Here is a 19,546-nt window from a genome sequence, read left to right as displayed (position 1 = left end):
TAAAAGGGAAGAGAGGAAATGTTAAAAAAAATCTTGCATTATGTAGGAGTCGATATGGAAATAATATTGGTCAGAGATGTTAATTGTGATTTGAGGAAAAGGAAGAAGGGAATGATGTTAAAACAGTTTATGAAATAATAAAAAGTGTAAAATGATATTTATGGGATAATATACACTGGATGTATAAAAGAAATAAGAATAAAACATAAATTGATTATTTTATAATATGTAATATTTTGAAAATTATAAAAAGAAGAACAAAGGAAACGGGTTTCTCAGACAGACCATTTGGCTTCATGGGAAGAAGGAAAAAAAAAAAAGAAGAATGCACAAGAATAGTTAAAGGTATTAAAAGAATGAATGAAAATGATTTAAATGCAGAAGAGGGAAAATAAATCAATCAATTATGGTAAGATCATGTAGAAACGAGAATATTTTATAAAAACTGGACTGATTGGTGCTTACGTTTTAAATGGAAGTATAAAAATTGTTTTCTAGAATGTCAAGTGATGAAAAGAGAAATAAAAGCAAAAATAGAAGTTTTAAAGTCAAACATATTCAGACAAATATTAAGAAATAAAAACTTTTATGAAAAGGAGAAGAAAATTTATGAAATGAATCAAGAGAAGATTAAGAAAATGTTATATAAGCAAAAGTATTTTTACAAGAGAAAAAGGAGTAGCTCTGTATATGAGTAAAATGGTGAGAGAAAATGAGAGGATAATAAGATATTAAGAAACCAATGAACGAAAAAGGTGAATGCACAAAAATAAATATTTGAGGTAATAGAACAGTATATAAAATACATTTAAGAAGACAAAAGTAGAAGACAGACACATATAGGGAGTAGATAAGTTAAGTAAAGAAGAGAACAAGATTATGGAAAAATATATGAGAACTTGAAATTTTAAGACGCTTTGATATGGAAAAGGCTATGGGATTTGATGGAATTGAGGATCATATGTACTATAATATGAAAAGCTGGCAAAAAGTATATTTTGCAGAGGTTTTGAATGAATGGTTAGAAAAAGAACTAAATGAAAAAAGAGGTCTGTATGGGGGCCATGAAATTTATATGGAAGAAGGGGAAGAAAGAAGACATTAGGAACTGGAGACCACTAGTATTAAATAATACAAATTATAGAATATTTATGACAATAATGGGGAAAATATTATGAAAAAGGTAGACTGATGGACCCTATGATTTTTGGGAAAAAAGGAAAAGAAGTCATGATTTATTATGGGTGTTAGAGGTAATAGATAAAGTGGAAATAAAAGTATTGGTTGGAGGTGTAAATAAAGCATTTTATAGACAGCAATAAGAGGAATTATGGAGAATATTAACAGATTGTAATGTACGCAACAAAATAATAAAACTTATAAGATCAGTATATAAGAATCATATTATTAATATAATATTAAATTGGTGGTTAAGTCCAGCAAGCAACATATTATTTATGTTAGCTATGAATGTGATTGTAAATGCAATTAATACAGAAATTAAAATTGCAAGGTATAGAATAATAGATGGAATGTATGTCCCAGTTATTCTTACTTATGCATACCATATAGTATTAATTACTAAAAACAAGAAATGGATGGAACAAGGAATTAATAAATTAAATAAGTATTTAGATACACTTGGTCCTTGGTTTAAGCATCAACAAGGATAAAGTAAATGATCGGATTATTTGGAGAGTTAGAAGGTATTCACTTTAATGATGAAGAGGTAGATAGTCTAGGAATAATGTTGGGTTTAATATGAAGAAGGAAAAACAATGGGAGAGACTGATACAAAAGCTGAGAGAACTATGAATATTTTGGAGATCATATAGATTATCATATAGGAAAAGATTTATTTAATAAACTATATTTTTAGGTAAGATTGCCTATTTGGCAAGTGTATATATGAGCCCATCTAAACAAGAAAAAAAAACTGCTATTGATTATATTTTTATTCATACTGGGAACAAGATTAAACCCTGTAAAGAAAGGTTTTTTATGTGAAGGAAGAAGACGGAAGATTAGGCTAATAAATCCTATTTTACATGCAGCTTCACTGAATCTGCATAAAATGTTGAAGGGATTGAAAGAAGAAAACAGGAACATAGTAAATGATATAATGAAAATCAAATATAAAGTTATTTGGGGAAGTTTAAGATATGGGAAACGATGGAGGAATAGTGTTAATAATGAGATTAAAAAAATATCAAAATAAAATATTACTTTGGAAATTGAAAATAAGGAGTGTGGAAATAAAACAGAAAAGAGTGGTATGAAAATATTATGAGGGAATGTTATTATATTTATCCATGGAATAACTTAGACAACGAAAAAAGAAATGCAGTTAATATAAGACTTAGATGGAGCAAAAAATGTATGAATGTAAAGATGTTTTTGTGGAGGTTAATTGTAAGTAAACTGAGTGTTTAAGCAAACACGCCCTATAGAAGAATTCAGGAAAGAGTATGTAACCATTATGGAGAGATTAAGATGATGGAACATGTTTTCTTAAATTGTATGAGAGTGAGAAAATTGTGGGAAAAATTATATGAAATTAGTGTATTGAATTATTCCAAAATTGAAAAAGCCATAAACATGAACATGATAGAATGTGGCTATTATGGTAACAAAAGAACAAAGAAAGTGGAAGAAATAGATACAAAATATTTTATGCTTTGTGGGTCATATGGAATGAAAGACTGAATGAGATAAAATATAACGGGAAAGGGTGCTAACATAAATTTTGGAAACGTTATGTTTTTGGTTGTGGAAAAGGAGTGGGGGGAATTGAAATATTGGAAATACATGAAGTTATACGATGTTGTAATGTAAGATGTAAGCGATTGTAAATAATGTGCATATTGTATATATTGTAAATGATGTAAATACTGTATATATGCTGTTATATTCAATAAACAACCCTTACTCTTGGTGAGGTGATCACTAGGTGGCATCAGTGGGTTGTTAATAGCGATCACTGCACCTAAGTTGGAGGCTGTAATTAGAGATGAGCTGGAGAATGAGAAAAGAGAAACTGTAATTCATAGGATTAGTTTGGAAGGCAAAAGATGTTTAGGGGTTGACTATCTCAGCATCAGAAGGTCTACATGACCCTCTTTTACAGTAAATAAATAAATACATAAATAAATAAATAAATAATAAAAATGATGGAAGAGCAGAACCAGAAGAGTCAAAGGTCATGCACTGGATTGTGTCAATGGACAAAATATTTGGCAGTGAAGTGATGACAGAAAGACTGAAGGCTGCTGTAAATTATAGTGTGTCTGACCAGTGGAGCAACCAAATTTAACAGCATGCTCAGTCTTTGGCTTCAGGAGATGCAGCAGAGAGCAGTAAACAGAGAGAGACTGACAGCAGTATTTCCAGAGTAAAGACTTTTGCAGCAGCAGTAGTAGGTTCCAATGAAAGACAGCAGAAAGAAAATGATGTACAGGTGAAGAGGAGACAAATTGGATCTGTTGAGACCAGGAGGAAAAGGCCTGCTCTGTAGGAGAAAACAAAGTATGAAAAACAAATAACAGATACTGTGTTTTGAACAATGCTGTTATGACCTCAGCATTCTGTTTGTCTGACATTACTGCATTAATTCATTTAGGAACTGAACCTATTTGTGAAATCATTTTTGAAATATTCACGTTTTCAGAAAAAATGTAAATGACTGTGAAAGGAGAAGTAACCTTAAAGGGACTATAATTGTCAAAATTTAAATGTTCAGTTAAAAAGAAAATATGGTGGAATTTAGAACAACTGAGATAGAAAAAAAGTAGTGGGGCAGCCAGTTTTTTTTTTTTTTTTTTTTTTTTTTTTTGTAATGATGAATTGCATTTAATCCAGGATTTTACAAAAAAGAAGGTGTGAGCAATGCAGGGAATTTGGACATTCTAGAAAAAAAATAAAATGTGAAAGTAAGGAGCATTTTTGGATTGGTTATCCACAAATTAGTGAGGAGAGACAAAGTGAGGAAAATAGGGGGGGAGAACATGTTTTCACAAGAAAGGGTGGAAGTGCATGATGAAAGCATGGGAGTAGGGACTGGAGGTGAGGGTGAGGAAGTACAAGGTAAAAATATAGAAAAAGATGCACTAGATAAGGCACACTAATACATGAAAAAGAAACACAGATAGAGAAGGAAAACAAGTTTGGACATTAAGAGATAAATTTCTGAGTTGGTAAAAAAGCAGAAAAAGTATCCATGGAGAAGGAAGTAAGCAAGTCTATTAAAGTGATGCAGTTAACAGAGCTTGTGTCAAGATGGCTTGCAGATGATGTTCTGTTAAAAATAATCAAGCAGGATGGTCCAGGGGACAGTTTTGTTTTTTCATGGAATGAGGTGGCAGATAACTTTTTCGGAAGTGCTGAGGAAGGTAGAAAAATGAAGAAAAGGAACCAGGTGATGTGGCAGCAGAGAATGCAGCAGTTAAAATGTATGCAGCAGTGACAGAAAGTAAAAGAGAAAGCAGACTGAGAAGGTGACTGCATTTGTTGCAGCAGATAACACAGTAACAAAAACACATGCAGCAGTTACAGTAGACAAAAAAGCGAGCAGCAAAAAACTGTAAGTAAAACTGTTTTTAAAAGGAATAGAAAACAATCTGCGAGAATGGGAATAAAAAAATGACACTGTAATAGATATTGGGCAGGATTCACGAAGGCTTGCACGGAGTCTAAGAGTAGTGTAAGACTCCATACAGCCCTCGCGATCCAGGAACAGCCCGAACTTTCGTGTAAGACCAGCTAAAACGTCTCTTACATGGAGTGGGCGTGGATATGCTAATCACCTCACTTGCAGTCGAAAGGCATGCAAATGAGGTAGATTAGCGATCCACGAAGCCCAAACCAGCCCATGTAAGAGCCGTTTTAGCTGCAGAAATGTACTCAGTTGACAACTGAGTACATTTCTGCAAATAACACAATGGAGCCATGTCAGCTCCAAATAAAGGGTGCATATGTGTCAGGCAGCATACCAATGGCCAAATATGTGGCCAATGGCAAGGTACCCCGATGCAAATTTGAGAAATAAATATTTTTTTTTTCGGCGATCACCGATGTTTAAACGCAGTTCAGCCCCGCGCAAACGGGCTGCGCTATATAAAACATAAAAATGCAGGTTATAAACCCACAAATGTGGGTTTTATACAATACATGGATTTACAATGCAGGGACCAGCAGACCAAAAACAACATGTCCTCAGTTTAATGGTTGCTAAGGGGGGAAGCTGAGTCTAAGACATGTAACTAAGCATTAGTAGGCAATCTGATGTAAATGAGTGTTAGGATACTGAATCCCACTGTCACATAGCAAATGAGCACATTCTGAGTAGTGTAAGAGTTACATAAGGGGGAGGAACAGAGTAGGAGATAGGTGACATCACAGGGGGGAATGGCAGAAAGAAATGCAGTTCATTGGAGGTCAGTGTTACATGACAGATGTCAGACACATCTTATGGAAAGAGGAGTGCCACAAGATAAGCATGGGAAAGTCAAGAAATGGAAGATGTACACTGCTGCTTACACCAAAGTTTCTTGCTGGGCGTGCATGCGCACGTGTGCACTCCATGAGGTGCTAGTAGGGCAGTGTGTGTGCGTGTAAGGCAGAATGCGCATGTGGGAGCCTGTTGGCAGATGTGTAAGACTATTTGCGCTGGTGTGCGTGCATTTTAACCCAAATAAGAGGATTCTAAACTGTGTAAGCATGTGTGCGCGTGTGTAAGCCACTGTGAGCGTGTTTCTGCTGGTATGAGCGTTGCTCCCCCCCTGAGGAAACAGAAAGGAAAAAGGAAGCCACAAAATTAGTAGGAAGCTAGCAGGGAATACTGCTGGAGCTAGCAGGTGAAAACAATTAGAAGCAGGCAATTACACAGGCAGAATAGTAGCCCAGCCAATCACTTAAAACTCTACAAACAGCAGTGCAGGATGTTTCTCTCAAGAGACACTACAAAACAGGAGTAAGCTATTAGAAGTGAAAACTGAAAAAGCTGAAATCAGAGCAGAAATGCTAGGGGCTGCCATAGCTGTCATAAGGAGACATAGGCGACTTGCTGAGGGTGGTGACAATGCAAATGGTGCCAGACAACCCACAGTGAGGAGACAGAGAAGAGTGTACAGGCCCAGGGTCACCTACCACGGGTTACATGAGCTGGAGATAGTGGAGCGCTATAGAGTGGACAGAGACCTTCTGCAGCAAATTGTCGAGCTGTGCAGGCCACTCCTCACACACAGAACCAACAGAGGGGAACCCATCCCAGTGGAAACCAAGGTATGTGTTGGTCTAAGAATACTAGCAACAGGTACCTTCCAGAGACCAATTGGTGATATGATGGGGATATCACAGGCATCAGCCTCCAGGGTACTGCACGAGTTCCTGGATGCCATGTCAGCACATGTCGGTGATCATGTATATTTCCCCAATGCCCGTGAGGTATTGGCCAGCAATATGCGTCTCTTCCAGCAAATAGCGGAATACCCTGAGGTAGTGGGTGCAATAGACTGCACGCACATATGCATCAAAGCACCAGCCGGTGAACGGGGTAGGGCCTACATAAACCACAAGGGCTTCCCCTCCATCTACTGCCAGGTCATGTGTGATGCCCAGGGCATAATAATGAATGTGTGTGCTGGCTGCCCTGGGAGCTACCATGATTCCCATATCTGGCATTTGATGCAGCTGTACCAGACATTTGCCAATGGGGACATCCCACATGGACACCTAGTGGGGGATGCAGGTTATGCACTGGAGCCATGGCTGATGACACCAATCAGAAATGCACACACACACTTGAACAGGAACGCCATAATGAGGCACACGCACAATCACGTAATGTAATAGAGCATGTGTTTGGGCTGCTCAAGTCACGGTTCCGGTGTCTGGACACATCTGGTGGAGCCTTGCAGTACTCACCAACTACATGTACCCAAATTGTCATGGTATGTGCTATGCTACATAATATGATCTTGGAAAACAGCTGCAGCAGGACCAGCATAGGGCAGGGCCAAACAGCCCCCCACCATTGCCAAGGCCATCACAGGCAGAGCGTGACTCGGAGGAGGAACAACCTGTGCCTGCCCCAGTAGGCAGAAGGAGGTGTGCCCAGTATGCTTTGGCCTTGGAAAAGAGGCAACACATAGCACATACACTGGCTCAGTAGGAACCCTGGGAAGGATACCCCTCTCTGACTTACTCATATAATAACAGGGATGCCTAAAATGACATAACCTGCTCTCAAACATGTACAGGGAGTGTAGTATGTGCATCCGACAGAGGCAGCCCTGCATCACCACCTGAGGCATGAATGCCATGTGTTAAGCAATGTGACACCATGTAGTATATGCAAACTTGATGACTCTGACTAACATCCTACCCTCACCAAGCATGATGCCACAATATGACGATGAGATGATTAATTGCAATAATTGGCTGTAGTATTGCTGTTAGTCAAAGGGGATCCAATGTGTGCCAGCCTGGGATGACATGCTGAGCATGACATGATGCTCCACCTGCTAGGGGTGGCGTGCACCTATCAGTCCTGGCCTTATGGATAGTGGCAAAGGCTGTTGTTACCCACAGCATGCCTTGAATATGTAAGGCTCAAAACACAAACCCACCTCCATAGGTATCACAAGGGATAAGAACCTAGATGTAATGCTACACAATGCCAGAAGTCTAAACAGCAAGATGCATGCAGTCTAAACTCACCCAGTATGGAGAATGTTGATATCTGTCCTGTAACAGAAAACTGGGTCAAGGCTCACAACAGCACCCTAACACTACCAGGTTACACCTCATACTGTGCTGTACAGCCTCAAAACATGGAACAAGCTACAAAAGGAGGGTGACTAGCAATAATTGTCAAGGATATCCACACCCCCATGTTGGTACCACAACAAGAAGCAGCATGGACTAGTCATGGTCAAGTAACAGTGGCTAAAACTGCCTCCCAGTTTATAGCCTGCTACAGACTACTGTCCTAACACCAGGAACAGCACTTGGCCTATGTTGGAATACATGAATATATCAAGCCCTCCAAACCACATTATATTGGGTGACTGAAAATACCCAAACATAGACTGGGAGCATTATTCTAGCTCCAACACTGTAGGACAAAGGTTCCTAGAATCCATAAACCAAAATACCCAGGAACAACGTACCACTCCCACAAGAGGGGTAAGCATACTGGATGTGATAATCAGCAACATGGGTACTGGATGGCAAGATGAGAAGTGTATCCCTCACTGGTAAGACCAGACCATAGAGTAATCACACCGGATATACACATCCTGACCACAGTCCCTGGCCAGAAAACCACAGTGAAAGACATGTGTAAAGCAAAAGTTGCACTCCTCCAAACTGATGTGGAATCCATTAAAGGCCCTGTGCAGGTGCAAAATATGGGCCACACCTCAGAACCTGTTATACAGGCATTCCATGAACACTGCCAGGAATGCATGGATTATGCAATCCCAAATAAAACCAAGACACAATGCCATACACGCAGGCATCTGGCATGGTGGACTCCAGCCATTACCAAACCATGCAAGAGAATGAGGAAGCTACTACATGATAGAGCAAACATAAAAAGGGAAGTAATCTCTGATCAGTAGTATGGCAATAAAATATGTCCACTCATACAACCCACTAAGGCCAGCAACAACAAATTGAATCTGTGAATCTTGAGGCAATGTTACACCTGCCCCATGTACACAGACAACCCTCACCTCCCCCCAAAAATACAAATGTATGTGAGAGATGCAACCATTTATCCAAACCGGAGGCTGAGCTCTCTCAACTCAGTACTGTCAAAACTAGTCAGGAGGAGAAGGTAACCACACACACCACAAACCCAGTCTCACATAGACCTATCACAACTGCAAACCAAAGACATAAACACAGAAAATAATTCCCGGAGGCTGTAATTACAAACACACCACATCAACAGAGGCCTCCAAAGCAGACACCCAAGCAACCACTACCTCCAAACATAGCACATGCAACACATTGTACACAAAGCTGGTGTGCCAAACAGTCACAGGCCAGAAGGAGAAACAACATGCCTGATACAGTTTTTATAGGAGACTCCATAGTCAGACACACTGCTGTCCCGCTCACCAGACTGAACAAGGGAAAGAGTACAGTAAGCTGCCTGTAGGCTGCTACAATATGCCACATAACACAAGTATGCAGGTCATCCCAAAGCAAGTAGAAATATGATGCAGTCATTGTCCATGCTGGCGTGAATGACCTGAGATGTACCTCCCCGGACTACATGAAAAGAGACATAGATGAGCCCTCCGATTATGTAGTCCAGGCCGGTATGACACTGACCATGTGCAGCATCCTACCCTCACCAAGAATGATGCCACAGTACAAACACAGAATGATCAGCTTTAACAAGTGGCACAATTACTGGTGTCATTCCAAGGGGATCCAATGTCTGTCTGCTTGGGATGTCATGCTTGACAAGCCACACTGCTGTGCCAGGGATGGCTTGCACCTGTTACCCCTGGGTGTCTGGATATTGGATAAGGCTCTTGCCACCTCCATAGAGCCTTTCGTAGGCAAGGCTGAAAAGACTAACCCACCTCCCTAGAAAACACAAGTGGAAAGAAACATAAGGGTAATGCTGCCCAATGCCAGATGTGTAAACCTCAACATGCATGCTCTTGAGACCCTCCCCAGTATGGAGAACATTGATGTCCATTCAGTGACAGAAACCTGCAGCAAGGCTCCTGACAGCACACCAGCACTACCAGGTTATACCTCATATCATGCGTTATGGCCCCAAAACCTGGACCAAAATATAAAAGGAGGGGGAATATCCATATTCAGCACAGACACCCACACATCCAGGTAACTGACAATGCATGAAGCATCGTAGACCACCCATGTGCAACTAACCATAGGCAAAACTGCTGTACAGTCTGTAGCATGCTACAGACCACACTCTCACACACAGGAACCCCCCTCAGCCATCCTGAAGACACTGGACAGTATGAATGTCTCACCAAATACCAAACAAGGTACTCACAAATTACCACATAGGTGGTAATCCATTATGTATGGAAGGAGTAATCAGGGACCTAGGGACACAAGTGGACAGTAACCTGTCATGTGACACTCACATTGCCAACGTGGCTAGGAAGACTTTCTATATTGGACACCGTATCATGAAAGGATTCACATCTACGTCAACAGAGGTCATTGTGCCCCTATACTGTTCTCTTATCAGACCCATAATCTAGCACAATGCCTCATTTGGGATGTACCTTACCCGACACCTGCAGCAGTTAGAATGACCTCAAAGGTGCCTCACCAAGAGGATAAAGGGTCTCAAATATATGTCATATGCTGCCTGGCTGTAGACACACCAGCTGTATGCAGTCACATACTGCCTACGCAGAGGCGTTGTATGCCTGTTGTACAAGGCCATGTCCAACACAGGAGTAATGGACATGCTCCACCCCAGAAAACCCATATCCATCGGAGCTGTGAGAGACAGATGTCAACCTCAACACATAATGAAATAGGATGTGCTGGAGGGACAGATACATAACCCAGAAGCTCCCTACACCCTGGAACGGAATCCCACTCCATGTTAGGCAGAGCCCCTCACTGACTCTCTTCAATAGGAATCTTGCCAAGTGGATGGATGATCGTAGATGTACACTGAGGTCTTCACTGTGTCACGTCCAGACAGAGGCACAGTAAAGTAAATCATAAATGGCCATAATATTCACATAGCAAGGGGTGTCGAAAGCCACACACACTCTGGCTAGGCTTATAAATGCCCTAGGGTGGATAGCCTAGTATGAACCTATGAAGATACAAATTGTACAGGACACTAAGGATAATCACAAGGCTTTCTTAACTGATGGTAGGAACCTTGTTGGGAATTCAGAGATATGCTCTGAATCACTCAAATATTACAAACAACATACCAAACACACACACATATTGCCAACATCCAACCTGACAAGTGCAGTGCAAACCCCTACCCCCCAAAATGCAAAATATCAATCCCAGCAGAGTGCTGGCCCCCTGACATTGCAGATGCTGAGGTAACAGCCAGCATCTACAAAGCAAAACACACAGCATCAATGGTATGAGATGGTGTCCTGGGCTGAGTCCAACATTGACTCCAAGAAGAATGGAATGCCAAATAACACTACTGCTTAATGTCAGCCTTACCACAGGATATGTACCCAAAGAGCAGTGTACAACAACAGTGGTCCTTCTCCACAAAGGTGTTGCCTGAATGGATACTGCAAACTACCACCCCAGAATCCTGACCAGCTTGGTCTGCAAAGCTATGGAAAGGATCAGCATGTTCCTCAGACATAAAGATATTGGGGACCTACTGACACTGGACCCTACCCAGTGTGGCTTTCTTAAGTGCAGATCCTGCCCCTTAAACATGTTTGACTCATTTGAAACAGTCATTAAGGTCATTGATGAGGGGAATGTGGTCCACACAGCCTAGATGGACCTTGCAAAAGGCTTCCATACAATACCCCATGTGTTCATTATAGATAAGCTCACCAGCTTAAATATAAACCCCTATGTCAGTAGAGGGGTTGCAAACCAGACCAAGGACAGAACTGACATGGTCAGAAATGCTACAGCCATGTCAGACTACAAACCAGATATAACTGGCGTCCCACAAGGCTTGGTCCTGGGACCTCCCTTGTTTGGTATATATGTCCCATAGGTACAGGCCAACATGGAAGGACTGTGTCTGAACAAGTTTGCAGAGGACTACAAACTGGGCACCATATCTGACCCTCCAGCTGACACAAGCATCCCACATAAGGGCCACATAGAAACAGACAACTGGTGCCATAGCCATGTCAGCAAGCTAATTGCAGAAAAGTGTATAGTCAACCCCTGTGGATATGCAGTAAGTGCCCACCAATTACCACATAGGTGTTAACCCATTAAGTACTTAACATGTAATAAGAGACCTGGGGACACAAGTTGATAGATATCCTGCATTGGACAAGCATGTGGCTGTAGTGGTTACAGAAACATACCATATACCCCCCTAATCATGAAGGTTGTCAGATCTAGATCAGGGGAGGTCATTGTGGCTCTGCAGACATCCTTCATCAGCATCACAATTGACTACAATGGCCCCTGTGGGATGTACCTCAGCAGACACCTCCATCAACTGGAAAGACCCCAAAAGTACCTCACCAGGAGTATCAAAGAGCTTGAACAGATGCCATGTGTTGCCTGATTAAACAAACTGCAGCTCCACACACTGCCATACTGCCTGCCCAGAGGCAAGCTGTACCTGATGTATAAAGCCATGTCCAAGCTGGAATCAATGAACATGCTGCACCTTGTACAATCTGAATGGCAGTGAGCTATGCACATGAGAGACCTGAACCCCAGCACTGACATACATAGGACAAGCTGTACTGAATGATCCATAACACAGAAGCCACCCCCACTCTTGAGTAAACTCCCAGTACAGGTTAGCCAGAGAGTCACTCATCGACTCTTCTCAAGAGGAATCTTGATGAGTGGATGGGAGATGGTAGGTTTACCCTGGGTATCACTGTTATGTCAAGGGTAGACGGAGGCACAGTATACTAACCATGACATATGTCATGGCAAACTCCAGTTACAATGTGTGTCGAAGGACAAACACACTCTCTGACTAGCATTAGAAATGGCCTAGGGCACATCACTAGTGTTTGCCAATGTCCACCTATGCTGTGGAATACACTACCAATGTTGGACAAGCCTGGTTTAAGTAGTCCATATCTGAACATAATGCAACATGGACATATGTGCACAACTGGCCCCTAACCAGTCTGTTTTGCTCACTATGAAAATGTAAAGCAGTGATAGGACTAAAGCCCAGGATACTGTCCACCACAGTGAAAGTCCTGAACCAGTACACTATACGATACTACAGTGTTAGGTCAGTATGAAAGGATGTTGACAACTGTATGCAAAGTATCTCATGCAAACCCTGCAGGAACAGTATAATCCCTGTTTTGTTCAGACACAAAGCAGTTGGACAGTAAGTACACAACATGACACACAACACCAACCATAAACGTGAGATATTGTTGAAGTTCACACTCATCCACAAATGTGGTGGACTGCAGAGTTCAACATATGGAAAGCTCACACTGGGCATGCTTGCACACTTTGATAAATGAGACATATGTCAGACAACATGCTATGGAAAGCCTGAACTGGGCATGCTCACACACTTATGCCATATCTCAGTTTAGCAGTTGGCCACACATATCTGGTATTTGTACGCGTTATTCCTGGAACCAACCACATTACAGCAATCTGCCCTGTGCACACAGTTAAATGACTACAGAGACATAAGTGATATAGTGGATCCCTCTCATATTCAAACATCTTCCACAGATACACAAGTTGTTCATACAAACAGGGAATGCTATGGCAATAAAGACCTGCAAACAGTCTATCAGCAACAAATATTGTGCATCTGACAATTAAACATATGGGTGTAGAGGTCAATACTAGGCTGTTTGCCCTAGGGAATGAAAGCTTAGCCAGAGTGTGCTTGGCGTCTGCCTCCCCAGTACAGTAGGCTACTGTGCCACTGTAAAGTAGGTCATATAAGGCACCGTTTGAGGCTAGTGTGCTGTGCCTCCGTCAAGCAGGGACACAGTGGAGATCCCAGGGGTTGAATTTGCTATGCCACATCCATGTTGTTGGTGTGTGCTGGAAGAGGGTTGGTGAGAACCTCTAACAGTAAGTGGGCATCAATAACAGACTGAGGGGAGCCTTATCTGCGGTGTCTGGACAATTTCACTGTCAACACTTTGTCATGATGATTATGAGGGATTGAGGTGTCGTGCTAGTACTGTTCAGAGATGTCCTCCCTCTGTGGGCTACTGCTCTGCAATGTATTAGCTCACTCCATCTGTTGGACAGCTCATATATGGCTGGTGTACACCTGACAGGTGTCCTGTTGTGGAGGAGTCATGGGTATATTTGGGATAGCATGATCAATGCAAACCTTCCACATGCTCATATAATGCAATTGTCAAGGATTATGCAGAGTGGCCTGTATACTCCCCCTTTGAAGTCTTCCACCCCAGTCTTCACAAGTGTAAAGTCTGCTTTTGATAAATACACTTTGTTTGCAGTGACAACCTTGCCTGGGGGTGGGGATGGGATATGGATGTCCAGGGAAAGGTGGGTATGGTCAGATATCAACAATGATTGTCTACCTCTGGTGTGGAACAGTGAGTACCCATGTTGCAGATGGTCAGGTACAATATGTATTCCCCCTTGTGGCTGTGGTGAGTGGTCCTGCCATAGCACATGGACTTACAAATTGTAGTGGCTGTAGGATAATGTTGTAGAGGCCTGAGTAGTTCCCACACACAATATACCTGTACCTGACGTTAACAACTGGAATGGTGTATGTGAACACCTTCATATCTTGGCACTGTTCCCAGGGAAGCAAAGTGTGTGTCCTGGATGTGGGAGGGGTGGTCTGAACTGGTTGTGTTGTGTGTTACAGGTCCTGTGGTCACGAAGCATGGTATAGAACATAACCTGCCAGTGCTGATGTGCATATCTGACCCTGAAGTAGGTGGCTGCAAATGCATATATATGCTATCCCCCACCTGACAGGTAGTAATAGATGTACATACCTCTGTATAAATAATGATGTCAGCACCCTATAAATACTGCAAGTGCAGAGCAAATTCCCAGTAATTCGGATAGTGCACTCTGCTAATGCGTCTCCTTCAAGTGTCATAATATAGTTAGGGGTTTGAAACCTGCAAATGCTCAGTGTATGTGTGGGTTTGCGGAGTTGGTGTGTGTGCAATTCTCTGTGAGAGAAATGTCCCTTTTGGCAACTAGGAGAACACACTACAGGATGCACATTCCCCTTTCTAAACACTGATGATGTCAGCACCCTATAAGTACAGCAGGAGAAGGAAAACCTCTCAGTAATGCGAATAGCGCGCTCCGCTAATGCGTCCGTCTTGAGTGTCATAACATAGTTAGGTAGGGAGTTGAATCCTACAAATGCTCAGTGTGTGTGTTTGGATGAGAGGAGTTAGTGTGTGTGTGCATTTTTGTGTGAGAGAAATGTCCCTTTTGGCAACTAGGAGAACACACTACAGGATGCACATTCCCCTTTCTAAACACTGAAGATGTCAGCACCCTATAAGTACAGCAGGAGAAGGGAAACCTCCTAGTAATGTGAATAGCGCACTCTGCTAATGCGTCCGTCTTGAGTGTCATAGCATAATTAGGTAGGGGTTTGAATCCTTCAAATGCTTAGTTTGGGTTAGGGGGTTAGTGTGTGTGTGCAATTCTGTGTAAAAAAAATGTCCCTTTTGGCAACTAGGAGAACACACTACAGGATGCACATTCCCCTTTCTAAACACTGATGATGTCAGCACCCTATAAGTACAGCAGGAGAAAGAAAGACACCCAGTAATGCAAATAGTGTGCTCTGCTAATGCGTCTGTCTTGGGTGTCATAACATAGTTAGGTAGGAGTTTGAATCCTGCCAATGCTCAGTTTGGGTGAGGGGGGTTAGTGTGAGAGAAATGTCCCTTTTTGGCAACTATTACAACACACTACAGGATGCACATTCCCCTTTCTAAACACTGATGATGTCAACACCCTATAAGTACAGTCGGAGAAGAGAAACCTCCCAGTAATGCAAATAGCGCGCTCGGCTACTGCGTCTCGTACTAGTGTCATAGCATAGTTAGGTAGGGGTTGAAATCCTGCACGTGTGTGTGTGTGTGGGGGGTGGAAGTAGGGTGTGCGCAATTACATGTGTGAGAGAACTGACCCTTTTGGCAACCAGTACAACATACCAGCTGCTGCATATTCCAATCTCTACACAGAGATGATGTCAGCACCCTACAAGTACAGCAGAAGAGGGTAAATCTCCCAGTAATGCAAATAGCATGCTCTGCTACTGTGTCTCTCACTACTGTCATAGCACAGTTAGTTATGGCTTTGAATTCCACAAATGCCACGTGTGTTTTTGTCACACAGAATGCCCATGTGTGTGGGTTGTTGTTCACAATAATGCATGACATCGATTAAACCAGTAATGGCAATGCATACAGATGATGTATGTGTGTGCCAAATACACATATATACCTGTGACCTTCAATAGTTCCCATGTCTGATGCCTGCCACATGTGAATACATGGTATTTGCACTGGATAACATTATGACTGTGGTTTTCTGTGCGGGTGCTGCATGTGGTATGTGTATATACAGTGTGAGTTGTATATGGTATCATCCTAGCCGTGAGGGATACACATCTGGTCTGGGCCATATAGTTTACATGTTGTTGATGAACAGGTGCTGCATGTTTTCACCTGTTGTGGGAGTGGTAACAAGTTGTTCCATAGCAATGCAGTGACAACATGCGAGGAACCTTTCAGCTAGGGTGTTGTAGCTACAGTATTTCATCAGCATTCAGTAATACTTCAGCAGTCTTGGTGAGGGCATGATGCCAGCCAAGGTCAGGGTCATACCAGCCTGTGCCACATGCTCAGAGAGCCCTTCTATGTTCCCTATCATGTAGTCCAGGGAGGTACATCACAGGTCAGCCATAGTGGCATGGACAATGACTGAGTCATAAGTGTCCATGCCTTTGACTGACCTGTATGCTTGTGTTATGTGGTGGACCATAGTGCTCCATGGGCATATCACTGTGACCTTCACCTTGTCCAGCTTGGTGAGCGGGACCTCACTTTACCGGACAATAAAGGTACCTAACACAACTGTAGCAGGTGTGTTGTTTAGCTGTACAGGCTGTGACTGTTTGGCACACAGGATTTGTGTGCTATGTGTTGCACATGCTGTGTTCTGGCTTAACGTATGCCTGTGTGCCAGCTGCAGAGGTGTCTGCTGCTCAGGCAGGATGCTATTCTGAGGCTCCATGAATGCCCCAGTGTGTTCATGTGTTTGGATAGCTGTCAGTGTAGGTCTACATCAGACTGGTATTGTAGTCACTGTAGTATTTCATGCCACCTGACAGGTTATGCCAGTACTGGGTTCAGAGTGCTTAGTCCCCAGTTTGGCTATGTGGTTGCATCTCACACATGTGTTGTACATCCATGAGTAGGGGAGAGGGTTGACTGTGTACATGTGGCAGCTGTGACATTGCCACATGACTCACATATTCCACAACTGTACCATAGAGGTGACTGACAAGTGACCTTTGCACATGCTACCATAGTATTGTGATTGCCATGGTGATTAACAGCACATAGGGCCAATGGGGAACAAGGTACAGAAGGTGATTATGTGAGGGTGTAGTGCCTGTGATTAGTTAGCACTGGCATATATGACTGCTCACGTGGTGAAATGCCAGGTAAGTCATATGCAATGTGTCACAGGCAACGTACATGCGAACAGGACAAACAGTGACGTTCTACCAAGTGAGACATGGGCATACATATAGTAAGCTATGCAGATGTCACTAGGCATCCACAGAAGCTCTGTAAATCTGCATTGCAGGTGGAATCAGTGTTCCAGGGTAACTGCAAGCAAACATGCATGCAAACAAAGCTACAGTAAGCAGGGCTGCATGTAGTCCATTGTACAACAAACAAGCTGTACCACTTCCAGTAGGTAACAGTGCAAATATGCAGGCACTATACACATGTACATGGAAATACACAGGTCAGATGGCCAGGGTCCAGTCTCAGCACACACAAGTGTACAGACCATGTACCATCAGGATGTACAATAACTGGATGGAAACCCAGGTGCTCACACCTGCAGTAATACACATGTCAAATAACAGACACTGAGCCTTCACTCAGTGGTTCCATACTTAGTAGGATGTATGCTACCTGTCCTGCCACCACAGTATCCCTGACATTTATGGGGACTCTCCCTCCTGTGAAAGTTAGTTTTGTGTGTTGGGGCTGTCTAACATGGTATGAGATGTGAGCTTGCAGTGCTAGGGTGCTCCTGTGTGTCCTGTACCAGTTGTGTAGTACTGCACGCATATCAACATCCTCAAACATCTGCATTGCAGAGTCCAGTGTGGGCAACATGCCACTTTCAGTTTACATGTCCATCATTGCGTATCAATACTTTCATTACCTTATCCCCTATGCTACCTATGTATGTGGCCTTCTGTTGACATCCTTACCACCAGTATGCAAACATGTGCAGATGATACACTATGGTACTTAGCATGGGTGTAGACAACAGTACAAGACAATCATACCCTTACTGCATCAGGCATGCTGGGATATACCCACAATTATATCAGCACACAGTACTGTTAACAACATGATACTATTACTACATGTCTATGCAGTCACCCTGTGCATCAGCAACATGTTAACCTGTACCTGCACTGAGGTTACAGATTGCAGGAGGTGGCACAGTTTCATCATATGCACAGGGTGTGAACTTGGTATGCCTGAGTCTGCCACTGATACCACCAATTGACATGTATGTGTATGTGTGTTGGTGAGAGACAGCAGTACAAGGTGGGGCAATGTTGATGCAGTGTGTGCATGTATGCGGTAGCCCTAGGTGTTGTCAATTCGCATGTGTGTATGGATGCACACAGTTCCACCTCATGGCTGCCAAATACCGGTGTTTGTGGACAGCCACAGACTGTACCTGCCAGGTCATACAGATCAGTGTCTCTGGCCACGGACACGGTACCTGTGCCTTGCAAGGGTGCTACGGACCGTATCCAGTACCAATCCAGACTGGGTACTGTCATCAGAAGCAGGTGTTCGTTGACTGGACACAGATCCCTTTTGGACCTGTCCAGAGCCACCTGCACGTGGTCCCCTGGGGCGGTCTGATGACAGCACAGATCCAGCATTGCTGGGGCTGCTGCTGGCACTATGGGGGCAGGCACTATGTGGGCGGCCACGGCCCTGTTGTCATCCACGATGACTGCCAGCTGCTGCTGTTGCTGGCATATGCCCACGTCAACACCTCAACCATCCACCATTGCCCTGGCTCATGGACATGTAGTTGTGGAACTGATCTAATATGTCCCCACAACGTCTGTCTATGACATCGGTGAAATTATGGATGGCAGCCACAATGTCACGCATACTGTCAGTCATGGCTGTGCAACATGCTGTCAGCTACCTCAGACCCTGTCTGGTGTACCGTTCCATACGTGACTGTGCCTGCATGACAGCACGAAACATAGCTGAGGTTGTAAGACCTCTGTGGGCATGTCTGACATGGGAAGTACACCCACGGATACTCCCATGAGAACCCATGGACATCTGTCTGTGTGGTACCATCTCAGGGCCATGCCCATGGCTGCTGTGTGGGAAAGCATGTGCCACAGATACCACATTACCCTGGTCAATGCCCACTGTATCCTGTCCATCACCTAGGGACATTGGTGACAAAGGATGTATTGGCAGGATGACTGTGCGCATTGATGGGGTTGACAACTGTGTACTGTCAATTGGCTAACCAATGACGGACCCTGGCACACCTTCCTGTGCCATTACACAGATGTCATCATTATCAGTACCCGGGGCACCTG

Source organism: Protopterus annectens, chromosome 1.part0 (assembly GCF_019279795.1).
Source record: "Protopterus annectens isolate FY-2018-M chromosome 1.part0, PAN1.0, whole genome shotgun sequence".
NCBI classification, from domain to species: domain Eukaryota; kingdom Metazoa; phylum Chordata; order Ceratodontiformes; family Protopteridae; genus Protopterus; species Protopterus annectens.
This window is presented reverse-complemented; position numbering follows the sequence as displayed.